The sequence below is a fragment of the Schistocerca gregaria genome, chromosome 2 (assembly GCF_023897955.1).
Source record: "Schistocerca gregaria isolate iqSchGreg1 chromosome 2, iqSchGreg1.2, whole genome shotgun sequence".
NCBI lineage: Eukaryota > Metazoa > Arthropoda > Insecta > Orthoptera > Acrididae > Schistocerca > Schistocerca gregaria.
The window spans coordinates 735,254,922-735,268,273 of NC_064921.1; the positions used below are offsets into that span (position 1 = coordinate 735,254,922).

The window sequence follows — 13,352 nt, forward strand, 5'->3', positions numbered from 1 at the left end:
TAAACGGTACTCTCTGTGTTTGAGTAGCGTTGCTTATCATGTATTAGCTTTCGTAGTGTGTGGCGACTGGGGTGTGGGGAGGGGAGGGGGGGGGGGGGAGGGAGGAGGACAGCTCAGATTTCGGTTAATTATCTCCTAGGAAGTTGCTCAAGAGAACCACTCAACGTGAAAGGCGGAGAAAAAGCCCAGTCATTAACCCGCTACGTGTGCAGTTGCCCGGTTTATCTCGGAAGCGAGCACTCAACGTTACGCTAATCGTGCATATCCAGTGTATGAATTATGGTATATGTGCTTATTTATTGCAGGAAGCAACCAGCCGGCCTCATGACGATGTCAAAACCTGAACGATATTCTTGACGCGCACGAAACGTTTTCCTAGTAACAGAAACCAGATCCTCTGGAGACAGGATTACTGACACAAGATTGTTTGAATTAGAAACTCTCTCTTACGTAAATAAAACTGTCTCATAGCCGTTTGCTATTATTGATAATTATGAGTTATCTGTTTTGCATATTCATCAATAGTAAAGAGAAGAGAATATTCTGAAATTCGGCCGCATCTCCGGCTGAGTGATGTTAGCACAAGAGGATTTGAAATGAGTTCCTCATTAGTGTAACGGTATAAATTATGAGGTACTCAAGGTTGTTATTCGCTCGAACCAGATCAATTCTAATAACTATTAGTTGGAAATACTGAAATACTATATACAGGTTCCTCTTCAGCGTTCTGTATGTAACTTTACGTCCGCCGATGGATGGGCGCCGTTGTGTTACATACTATCACATCTCGAAACATTGCGAAGAGGTTAGCGGTTTCATCCAAAACGGTCTCGATACGTGTAGCTGTATAACCCAAGTCTCTTCATTTGTCGACACCACAGAAAGTGTAATTGTGCCTGGCCGTAGCAAAATTTGAAGCGCCGTTCTCCCGAGTACGAGTCAACTCGTTACTTTGTACATGTCACGGTCCATTTCCTTCCTCATCCTTCTCCAATTCCAGCTTCCCCTCCGTCCGTAAGCGACGTTCTCAAGAGACATTAGACTCTAGTCTTCTTTTCCACTCATTGCAAGCGACCCCATTGCTTTAAACTTAGCTTGTGTGATCATTCCAGTTCATATCCAGATACAATTTCACTGCCAAATATTTGTGTGATAGAAGTTATGAATCACAAATACTGGAGACCTCTTTACATTTTTTTTTTTCTTTTCACCTTCCGCGAAGTTCACAGCTTTACATTTCTCCACGTTACGAACTCTGCTTGTTACTCCCGCATCAGGTGTGTATGTGTGTTTTTTTCTTTTTCTTTTATCTTTTTTTTCACTGCTGCGTTATTTGCTGTCATTAGTTAACCCGCTGTAGTCAACGACCCTTGTCTTCTAACTTTCTTATCAGTGGCACGGTCTTGAGTCTGGTTGTAGTCAGCGGTACACAGTTCATGTTCTTTTGGAATCGATGAAAGCTTTGATACCATACGGCTTCTAATGTTCGTAAAAAGACAATGAAGTTACGTGTTCGTTACGATCGTGATAGTTACTTACTCTACACGGAATGGAACTACCACTGCTGGATCTCATTCCATGTGATAATTTTGTCGAGAAAACAACTGATCAGTCACACGTCTCAGGGAAATACGGAGTAGTTTCAGTCGTTGATGCCTTCTGTTCGTCATTCAGTTGCAGCGACAGCCTCCAAATTTGTAGTGACACTATATGTGTCTGTGCGCATTCCTTTTCTTATAATATGTGGCAAAAATTAATTTCTTAGCACTCATCATTACGTTCCGCTGAGCACAATAAAAAAATTATTTTCATCTTATCGTGCTCGATGTCTGCCAGCATTCTTATACATTCTTTTTTAGTATGCGTTACTATTTGGGGCCAAGACAACTTACAAAGCTATTGTATACGACTTGTATACGATTTTCAAATACACGAGACAACTTCTGGCTAGACATTACATGGACAATAGGCGAAAGAATTTGTTTCCTCATTAAAGATTTGTCATAGGTGGGAAAGAAGTACAAATACACTGACCGTCGGACACTAATAGTAATTTATGTCGACGGCGTAATGAAAAATTCCTCGCAGGTGTTGGCTACGTTGCGTCCGCGATGGAACTGCCAAGCATTCTATTTCATTAACTGAGCAATCAAAAACGGAATTCTGAGTAGCATCCAATTAAACGCCATGAAATCGGCCGTGAGTAGTGGACAGTTCGAAATGTTGGCTCATTCGTCAACGCATAGCCGTACGTAATCACAAATTTGCTCCTAAACTTCTGGTGATACTTTTGTTACGTCCAAAAACGGAAATCATAGTTATATTCTTTGTTTGGGTCATACAGTAACATAGACGCTTAACATAATTCTCCAGCTAGCAAAACTTTCAGGTGGGCTATGGCTAGTTGTAAGAGTATTGTAACTCATAACTCGCCTCTGTTATCGAAGTCACTGACCAGCGGTGCTCCTCAGGAACATCACACACATCCATACCCGAGGCAGGATTCGAACCTGCGACCGTAGCGGTCGCGCGGTTACAGACTGAAGCGCCTAGAAACGCTCGCCACACCGGCCGACCTAGCTTCGAGAATGGGGAAGGAAATTGGCCGCGCCCTTTCAAAGGTACCGTCCTGGCATTTGTCTGAATCTATTTAGGGAAATCAAGGAAAACCTGAATCTGGATGAGCCGATCCGGATCTAAAACATCGTCCTCCCAAATGCGAGGTTAGTGTGGCAACCCTGTGCCACTTCCATTAGTTATAACTATGCAATTTGTCTCTCGGAAAAACAAAAGTAATATGAAAAAAACCAGACAACTTGGAAGGAGTTAAAAAACTTTTAAAAAGCCGGTCTAACTTTTTTTTTGCAAATGATTTGTCTGAAATTAAGAAATAAACAGATTAGAAAAACATTTGACGCAACTTTGAATGATGTACAACAGCTGGAATGCTTATTGTTAGCCATGTGAAGAGACGACTTGGTAAAATTCCACCAGACAAATATGTTCCAGTATTCTATAAAATTGTAAGATAGTAAGTTAAGATTTGAGTTTTAAATTTTTAGTTGGCAATTCATTTATTGGGCAACGGCAGTGGATACACCGGTTCCCGTGAGATCACCGAAGTTAAGCGCTGTCGGAAGTGGTCGGCACTTGGATAGGTGACCATCCAGGCCGCCATGCGCTGTTGCCATTTTTCGGGGTGCACTCGGCCTCGTGATGCCATTTGAGGAGCTATTCGACTGAATAGTAGCGGCTTCGGTCAAGAATACCATCATAACTACCGGGAGAGCGCTGTGCTGACCCCACGCCCCTCCATCTGCTTCCTCCACTGAGAATGACACGGCGGTCGGATGGTCCCGACGGGCCGCTTGCGGCCTGTAGACGGCGTTAAACGCATTTATTGTATATGATTTTGAGGATAACTGAAAGGAGTGTCCAATCTTCCTTTAATCTGCTTAATTGCTTACTTTTAGGCGAATCATTTCACAAAGCGTTATTCTTTTTTTTCTTAAATTTTCTTGTTTATTCCCAAACTTTGTTTGGAAAGCACGAAATATAACAAATAATATCGATCGGCAGTCCATTGCTATTAAGACTACACAGGTGAAAGCAAGCAGAGAAACTTGAATTTATGCTCTTACTTGACACTTTTTGACACTTAGTTTACATAGCTGACAGCAGCTGTTCGTGATGTATTGTAGTTTTGATGTACATCTGCAGAATGAAGCGACAAATGAAAATTTGTAGCGTAATCGATCTAGGTCTCGAGCTCACTAAGCACGTGTGCAAACGACTATGTCAACATCACACGGTGGCACAGTGGCTCTGGAACCACGTCGTTTCGTTCGGTGCTGAGCTGCTACTCCAATACAGTTGGAGAACCTCTATAATACTGTTCGAGTTTAGGGGGCTGAGGTGTAAATGGGAATTAGGACCGAGGAAAAAGGTGTGCTACGCTAGTCCACACATTTGTGTGCAGCCACTGTGCCAGGCTGGTGCAGTGGTTACTACACCTGTCTACTGATCGGAAGAGCTGGATTCGAATCCTGCCGGTCAAAAATTTTTTATTCATCGCTTCTGACTGCATATACAGGGTGTTACAAAAAGACACGGCCAAACTTTCAGGAAACATTCCTCACACAAAAAGAAAGAAAATATGTTATGTGGACATGTGTCCGGAAACGCTTACTTTCCATGTTAGAGCTCATTTTATTACTTCTCTTCAAATCACATTAATCATGTAATGGAAACAAACAGCAACAGAACGTACCAGCGTGACTTCAAACACTTTGTTACAGGAAATGTTCAAAATGTCCTCCGTTAGCGAGGATACATGCATCCACCCTCCGTCGCATGGAATCCCTGATGCGCTGATGCAGCCCTGGAGAATGGCGTATCGTATCACAGCCGTCCACATTACGAGCACGAAGAGTCTCTACATTTGGTACCGGGGCTGCGTAGACAAGAGCTTTCAAATTCCCCCATAAATGAAAGTCAAGAGGGTTGAGGTCAGGAGAGCGTGGAGGCCATGGAATTGGTCCGCCTCTACCAGTCCATCGGTCACCGAATCTGTTGTTGAGAAGCGTATGAACACTTCGACTGAAATGTGCGGGAGCTTCATCGTGCTTGAACCACATGTTGTATCGTACTTGTAAAGGCATATGTTCTAGCAGCACAGGTAGAGTATCCCGTATGAAATCATGATAACGTGCTCCATTGAGCGTAGGTGGAAGAACAATGGGGCCCAATCAAGACATCACCAACAATGCCTGCCCAAACGTTCACAGAAAATCTGTGTTGATGACGTGATTGCACAATTGCGTGCGGAGTCTCGTCAGCCCGCACATGTTGATTGCGAAAATTTACAATTTGATCACGTTGGCACGAAGCCTCATCCGTAAAGAGAACATTTGCACTGAAATGAGGATTTACACACTGTTGGATGAACCATTCGCAAGAGTGTACCCGTGGAAGCCAATCAGCTGCTGATAGTGCCTGCACACGCTGTACGTGGTACGGAAGCAACTGGTTCTCCCGTAGCACTCTTCATACAGTGACGTGGTCAATGTTACCTTGTACAGCAGCAACTTCCTCTGACGCTTACATTAGGGTTATCGTCAACTGCACGAAGAATTGCCTCGTCCATTGCAAGTGTCCTCGTCGTTCTAGGTCTTCCCCAGTCGCGAGTCATTGGCTGGAATGTTCCGTGCTCCCTAAGACGCCGATCAATTATTTCGAACGATTTCCTGTAGGGAAACCTTCGTTCTGGAAATCTGTCTCGATACAAACGTACCGCGCCACGGCTATTGTCCCGTGTTAATCCATACATCAAATGGGTGTCTGTCAACTCCGCATTTGTGAACATTGCACTGACTGCAAAACCACGTTCGTGATGAACACTAACCTGTTGATGCTACGTGCTAATGTGCTTGATCCTAGTACTGTAGAGCAATGAGTCGCATGTCAACGCAAGCACCGAAGTCAACATTACCTTCCTTCAATTGGGCCAACTGGCGGAGAATCGAGGAAGTACATTACATACTGACGAAACAAAAATGAGCTCCAACATGGAAATTAAGCGTTTCCGGACACATGTCCACATAACATCTTTTCTTTCTTTGTGTGTGAGGAATGTTACCTGAAAGTTTGGCCGTACCTTTTTGTAACACCCTGTATACATGGTAGATGTTTGAGACTTGGAAATGTCTCTGAAACCTTGTAATATCATTTATTTTAGACTTCCGTTTACTCACTAATTAATTGTTTCTTTACCCTGATTACTTTCAGGCAACTAAATCTTGTCGGCAAAACTATATCTCACGCTGGTCAATGTTGTACCTAATCTGTCCATCTGTCACTGAGAATTCTGATAAAAACTGCGTTATGAAATTTTTTAGTCTTGTTTTCGCTTCGCTTAATCATTTGATCTACTATTTGAGCATTAGTTAGAAATTATGGTGAATGTTCCGCCGTAGGTTGGTCCATACATTCGAAATAAAACTCGTAGAAGTGTGTGGGTGATTATTAGAAAATTGCAGCGAAATGCAAAAAGATCTGCAGCGGATAGGCACTTGGAGCAGGGAGTGGCAACTGTCCCTTAACATAGACAAATGTAATGTATTGCGAATACATAAAAAGAAGGATCCTTCATTGTATGATTATATGATAGCAGAACAAACACTGGTAGCAGTTACTTCTGTAAAATATCTGGGAGCATGCGTACGGAACGATTTTAAGTGGAATAATCATATAAAATTATTTGTTGGTAAGGCGGGTGCCAGGTTGAGATTCATTGGGAGAGTCCTTAGAAAATGTAGTCCGTCAACAAAGGAGGTGGCTTAGGACACTCGTTCGACCTGTACTTGAATATTGCTCATCAGTGTGGGATCCGTACCAGTTCAAAATGGTTCATATGGCTCTGAGCACAATGGGACTTAACGTCTGAGGCCATCAGTCCCCTAGAACTTAAAACTACATAAAACTAACTAACCTAAGGAGATCACACACATCCATGCCCGAGGCAGGAATAGAACCTGCGACCGCAGCGCTCGCGCGGATCTAGACTGTAGTGCCTAGAACCGCTCGGCACCCCGACCGGCGATCCGTACCAGGTCGGGTTGACGGAGGAGATAGAGAAGATCCAAAGAAGAGCGGCGCGTTTCGTCACAGGGTTATTTGGTAAGCATGATGGAGTTACGGAGATGTTTAGCAAACTCAGGTGGCAGACTCTGCAAGAGAGGCGCTGTGCATCGCGGTGTAGCTTGCTCGCCAGGTTTCGAGAGGGTGCGTTTCTGGATGAGGTATCGAATATACTGCTTACCCCTCCTTATACCTCCGGAGGAGATCACGAATGTAAAATTAGAGAGATTCGAGCGCGCACGGAGGCTGTCCGGCAGTCGTTCTTCCCGCGAACCATACGCGACTGGATCAGGAAAGGGAGGTAATAATAGTGGCACGTAAAGTGCCCTCCGCCACACAGTGTTGGGTGGCTTGCGGAGTATAAATGTAGATGTAGATTCAGTTCAATCTTCCCGACTTGACTGATGAGGCTGTAACTTCCCTTCTCCCGTCTGCTCGAATAGTAGGAGACCGGTAGTGCATCGCGCTGTTTGCCAGACACCCGAAATTCGTCTCGGAGACGTTGAATGTAGGCCCGCAAGAGCCCAGGGATTGTCAGCAGAAGGAATAACGCAGCGGGAAACAAAGTGCCCCGCATTTGTTTGGCGCACGGCGGAGGCACGGAACAAACGTGGCGGCACAATGGAGGCTCGTGTGTGGCCGGCCCGGCCGCTGCCCGCCTGCCGCCCTTATCTCCATTAATTTCTCGCGCGCCGCGCTTTGCTCGCTGCCTCACGGCTCCCACCGCTCTGACAACACGTGTAAGACACCGGCGGGAGGGACTGCCAGGTACCCCACATACTGCATTCCTCACGAAAATGGCGAAATGCGGCAGGCACTGCACGCACGCATTCTCTCTGTGTAGTTTATCTATCTTATTTCTCTTTCTCTCTCTCTCTCTCTCTCTCTCTTTCACACACACACACACATACACACACACACACACACACACACACACACACACACACACAGACTTCTCGCACGCCCCTGCACCTCGCAACACTGTTTCATAAATTTTAGTTTCACAAACAACTGCAAAAAGCATGGCAGAGGGAACTAAGCAATGTAACAGATGTTAGGTATCCAACCCTACACAATGGGCTATACCTAGCGAGAGAAATGCTTCAAGACCGCTATGCTCCCTGCAATAATTACCATGATGAAGTATGAGTGGCATTTGAAATGTTCGTGCAAAACTAAAAACTACTAGCGTGTTTGGGGTAAACGTATTTTTTTTATTTTTAGAAATAGTCTCTTTTTAGACTTATACACTTCCTCCAACGCTGTTCTAATTTGTTGATCCCTTCCGAGTAATAGGAATTGTCCAAATGTGCAAAATAGCTATTAGTTTCCAGAATGAGATTTTCACTCTGCAGCGGAGTGTGCGCTGATATGAAACTTCCTGGCAGATTAAAACTGTGTGTCCGACCGAGACTCGAACTCGGGACCTTTGCTTTTCGGGGACAAGTGCTCTACCAACTCAGCTACCCAAGCACGACTCAGGCCCCGTCCTCACAGCTTCACTTCAGCCAGTACCTCGTCTCCTACCTTCCCGCGGTTCGCAGGAGAGCTTCTGTAAAGTTTGGAAGGTAGGAGACGAGATACTGCCAGAAGTAAAGCTGTGAGGACCGGGCGTGAGTCGTGCTTCCTTAGCTCAGATGGTAGAGACTTGCCCGCGAAAGGCAAAGGTCCCGAGTTCGAGTCTCAGTCGGGCACACAACTTTAATCTGCCAGGAATTTTCATAGCTATTAGTTGCTGCAATAACGCCCTCGTTTGAATAATATCTTTGTCCTGCCAGCCATTTCTTCAAATTGGGGAACAAATAGTATTCCGAAGGAGCCAAGTCTGGAGAATAGGGCGGATGTGAAACGAGTTGGAATCCTATTTCCATTAAATTTCGGATCACAACTGCTGAGGTGTGTGCTGGTACATTGTCGTGATGGAAAATGACTTTTTTTGCGGTCCAGTCGCCGGAGTTTTTCTTGCAGCTCGATTTTCAAACGGTCCAACAACGATGAATAATATGCACCTGTAATAGCTTTACCCTTTTCCAGATAGTCGATGAGGATTATCCCTTGCGAATCCCAAAAGACAGTCGCCATGACCTTTCCGGACGAAGGAATGGTCTTTGCCTTTTTTGGTGCAGATTCTCCCTTGGTAACCCATTGTTTAGATTGTTGTTTGGTCTCAGGAGTATACTACTGTACCCATGTTTCCTCCACAGTGACGAAACGACGCTTAAAGTCCAGCGAATTCTTCCTGAACAACTGCAAACTATTCTTGCAACATTTCTCATGATTCCGTTTTTGGCCAAGCGTGATCAGCAATAGGGGAATCCATCTTGCGGATAGCTTTCTCATGTCCAACTGTTTACGCAAAATATTACGTACCCGTTCATTCGAGATGCCTACAGCACTACCAATCTCAGGCACCTTAACTCTTCTGTCATCCATCACCATATCATGGATTTTATCAATGATTTCTGGAGTCGTAAGCTCCACAGGGTGTCCAGAACGTTCAACATTACTTGTGCCCATATGGCCACTCTGAAAATTTTGAAACCGCTTATAAACTGTTCTGATCGAAGGTGCAGAGTCACCGTAATGTTTATAAAGCTTGTCTTTAGTTTCTTGAGGCGTTTCGCCTTTCATAACGTAATGTTTAATCACCACACGAAATTCTTTTTCGTCCATATTTTGATAATCACTCGACTTCCTTGATTCACACGAATTCCAAGCACAAAGAAATAGACCAATGTGACTGAAACTTGGTGTGCGTTCTTTCCAAAGATACTACTAACTGAACATGACCTCGATACGCGCCGGTGTGCCATCTCTCGGACTTTGAACGGACTTTTCAAACGCCCTCGTACATGCACAAGAAAACAGCGCCCCACGAAGGAAATACAAATGGGACGGAGAGAGGTGGGTGTGATAAACGTGTACAGAAATTTCAGGAAAAAAGTAGATGATCTGTTCAAAAGAAAGAGTTTCACACATCAGTCTGGTCAGTAACGTGTTGATCCACGTCTGGTCCCTAAGCAAATAGTTATGGTAATGATTGACAGAGATATTGGATGTCCTCCTGAGGGATAGAGTGCCAAATTCTGCCCAACTGGTGCATTAGATCGTGAGAACCCCGAGATCGTTGGTGGTTCCTCCCCGTAATGCTCCAAACGTTTTCATTTGGGGAGAAACGCGGCAACCTTGCTGGCCCAGGTAGCGTTCGGCAAGCACAAAGACACGCAGTGCTGTGCGCAGGCGGCATTGTATTTCTGAAATATACCGTAAGGCCAGGATGGTTTGCCATGAAGGGCAACAAAACGGGGCGTAGAGTATCGAAGACGTACCGCCGTGCTGCAAGGGTGCCGCCGATGATAACCAAAGAGGTCCTCTTACGGAACGAATTGGCACCCCTGATGACGACTGGCGGGGCCGTATTGCGAGCGACAGTCAGGTTCGGATCCCACTGCTGTCCGAGGTGTCTCAGTGTTTATGACGTCGAACCTACTGAACTATGGGTGGTACAATGATACGATTTTGTTGGTGCATTTAGTGGCATATGAGGATACTGTACGAATGCATGCTTTCGCGGTGATATCCGTTAATAAAACATTCTCGGGTTTCAAGCCGCGTCAAGTGGTTTACTGCCCACGAGCATTCGGCAGAGATCTGCTCTGCCATTGTCAAGTGGATGACTATCGTGTGGTTGTCATAGCCGTGCTTATATAGCCGCGCCGTCGCTCGTGACGTCACTGGTGCTCGGTCCCCGTTTCAACTCCCTCAACACCGGATCCCACGCTGTACGCAGCTGCAATCCACCGTCTCTATTGAAGGTGTTGTCAGAAATTCTGATCTCTATGGCCTCGTTTATTCCTATCCCAGAAGCCAGCGTGATAAACGAGGCCATAGAGATTAGAATTTCTGACAACACCTTCAATAGAGACGGTGGTTTGCAGCTGAGTACAGCGTCGGATCCGGTGTTCAGGGAGTTGAAGAGGGTTCGGCGGTCTCGCGGCCAAAACATTACCATGTATGGTGTGGGACCGAGCACCAGTGACGTCACGAGCGACGGCGCGGCTATATAAGCACGGCTATGACAACCACACGATAGTCATCCACTAGACAATGGCAGAGCAGATCTCTGCCGAATGCTCGTGGGCAGTAAACCACTTGACGCGGCTTGAAACCCGAGAATGTTTTATTAATATTTGGATACTGCCTCCGAAATTTATTGCGAATAGAATTAGTAGCGCAGAAGTAATAAATTTAAACGCCATGCATGATGCTTCAGTTTTTCACGCATCTCGTTACTTATGACGTTATATTTTCTGAACTAAGTTAGGTAGATAATTCTTACCTGAACAGTGATTGTTGCTTCGCAGTGAGAGACATATATATCAAGTTTGGCTGATATTGACCCAGTGATTTATGAGGAGATGTGGAACATACACACATATATTTATGTAATATGTATAGACACTGAATGGTGTATTCCCGATACGCCTCCGTACTTGTGTTTTTGTTATCTGTAATTCAGAATATTTATCATCTCCTACTGCAAACATTACTGTTGTTCTGTGCATTTCACGAGAGCGTGATAATGGCGAAATTCTGATCACTATTTGCATATTTCACTCGAAGTACGGAAAGCCTGCATGGCGCTCGACAAAAACCGAACAGCAGGTGGATTGGCCCTACCACTCGATTCGCAGAAGCGTCAGTCAGATATTTTTGTTGTATTACGATGTGTGACAGAGAAGTTTGCAAAGATGTGCTTAAAGAAACGTGAGCTGGCTGTGAGCACATTCAGAAAGGTGGGAGAGGCGGAAGATGAGAAAAGAGAACGGAAGAGAAAGAGGAGTACTCATCGCAGCCGTACTGGAGCAGTAGGGTAGGCCAGCCTAGGTGGCGGAGAGCACAGGCAGGGGCTGCGGGGTCGAGTTGCCTGCAGCGGCGGCGGCTGGCGTGACCCGGCCAGCACACAGCTGCTTGTGCAAGCCACGCGGCGCAGCGCGGAGCGGAGCGCTTAGCCAACTGCTGCCTCGCTGACTGTGTCTGTCTGTCTGTCTGTGTGTGTGCCTACCGCTCTGAGCGCTGCGCAAACCACACCTGCGGCTCGCCTTACTGTTCACCTGTCAAATGGGCGGCCTCTTTACCTCTGCACTAGCTGGCGCTCGTTCCCGTACACCATCAAACAGTTTGTCAAACCGTACTACGGTCTGCAACATTTTGACCGTGTACGGTGCTGTTTCACGTGTTTTTTCAATCATATACTGCGTTTGCGCGAAATTTTGACTGACGAAAAGTTTGACGAAACGGCGGACGTTGTTTGTGTCAATGATTCGGCGAACAGTCTAGTAAAAAAAAAAAGTTTTATTACAATTTAACTTATTGTATCGTGAATCTCTACAACTATGGAAACTACGATTAAGGATGAAAAGAAAGTTGCCTTACAATCATCAAAATGGTAGAGGTACCATATCTTTAGCAATAGGCCTATGTTATGCAAGGAGAGGTTACGAATAAAATCAATATTTTACGCATAACATGCAAGCTGGGGTGCAACTCTTCCAAGAACGATGTGGGCTACATGTTCCCACGTTGTGGTAAACAACTGGCCATTAAAATTGCTACACCAAGCAGAAATGCAGATGATAAACGGATATTCATTGAACAAATATATTATACTAGAACAGATATTTGATTACCAAAAATGGTTCAAATGGCTCTGACCACTATGAGACTTAACTGCTGTGCCGGGATGGTTCCTCTGGAAGGCCACGGGCGATGTCCTTCCCCATCATTCCCTAATCCGATGAGACCGATGACGTCGCTGTCTGGTTTCCTTCCCAGAAAACAAACCCAACTGCTGAGGTCATCAGTCCCCTAGAATTTAGAACTACTTAAACCTAACTAACCTAAGAACATCACACACATCCATGCCCGAGGCAGGATTCGAACCTGCGACCGCAGCAGTCACGCGGTTCCAGACTGTAGCGCCTAGAACCACTCGGCCACTCCGGCCGACTGTGATTACATTTTCACGCAATTTGGATGCATAGATTCTGAGAAATCAGTATGCGGAACAACCACCTCTGGCCGTAATAACGGCCTTGATACGCCTGGGCATTGAGTCAAACAGAGCTTGGATGGCGTGTACAGGTACAGCTGCCCATGCAGCTTCAACACGATACCACAGTTCATCAAGAGTAGTGGCTGGCGTATTGTGACGAGCCAGTTGATCGGCCACCATAGACCAGATTTTTTCAATTGGTGAGAGATCTGGAGAATGTGCTAGCCAGGGCAGCAGTCGAACATTTTCTGTATCCAGAAAGGCCCGTACCGGACCTGCACATGCGGTCGTGCATTATCCTGCTGAAATGTAGGGTTTCGCAGGGATCGAATGAAGGGTAGAGCCACGGGTCGTAACACATCTGAAATGTAACGTCCACTGTTCAAAGTGCCGTCAATGCGAACAAGAGGTGACCGAGACATGTAACCACGCCGGCTGACAAATGCACGCTTCCAATGTGCGTTCACCGCGATGCCGCCAAACACGGATCCGACCATCATGATGCTGTAAACAAGAACCTGGATTCATCCGAAAAAATGACGTTTTGCCATTCGTGCACCCAGGTTCGTCGTTGGGTATACCATCGCAGGTGCTCCTGTTTGTGATGCAACGTCAAGGGTAACCTCAGCCATGGTCTCTGAGCTGATAGACCATTCTG

The 13,352-nt window shown here is 45.6% G+C and overlaps 1 protein-coding gene across 1 annotated transcript in view; it reads right to left on the minus strand.

Annotated features, from left to right (window-relative positions):
- LOC126334881 (rho-related GTP-binding protein RhoE-like) overlaps nucleotides 1–13,352 on the minus strand; it is a 262,146-nt gene that overhangs the window by 236,508 nt on the left and 12,286 nt on the right. The gene's annotated exons all lie outside the window — the stretch shown is intronic.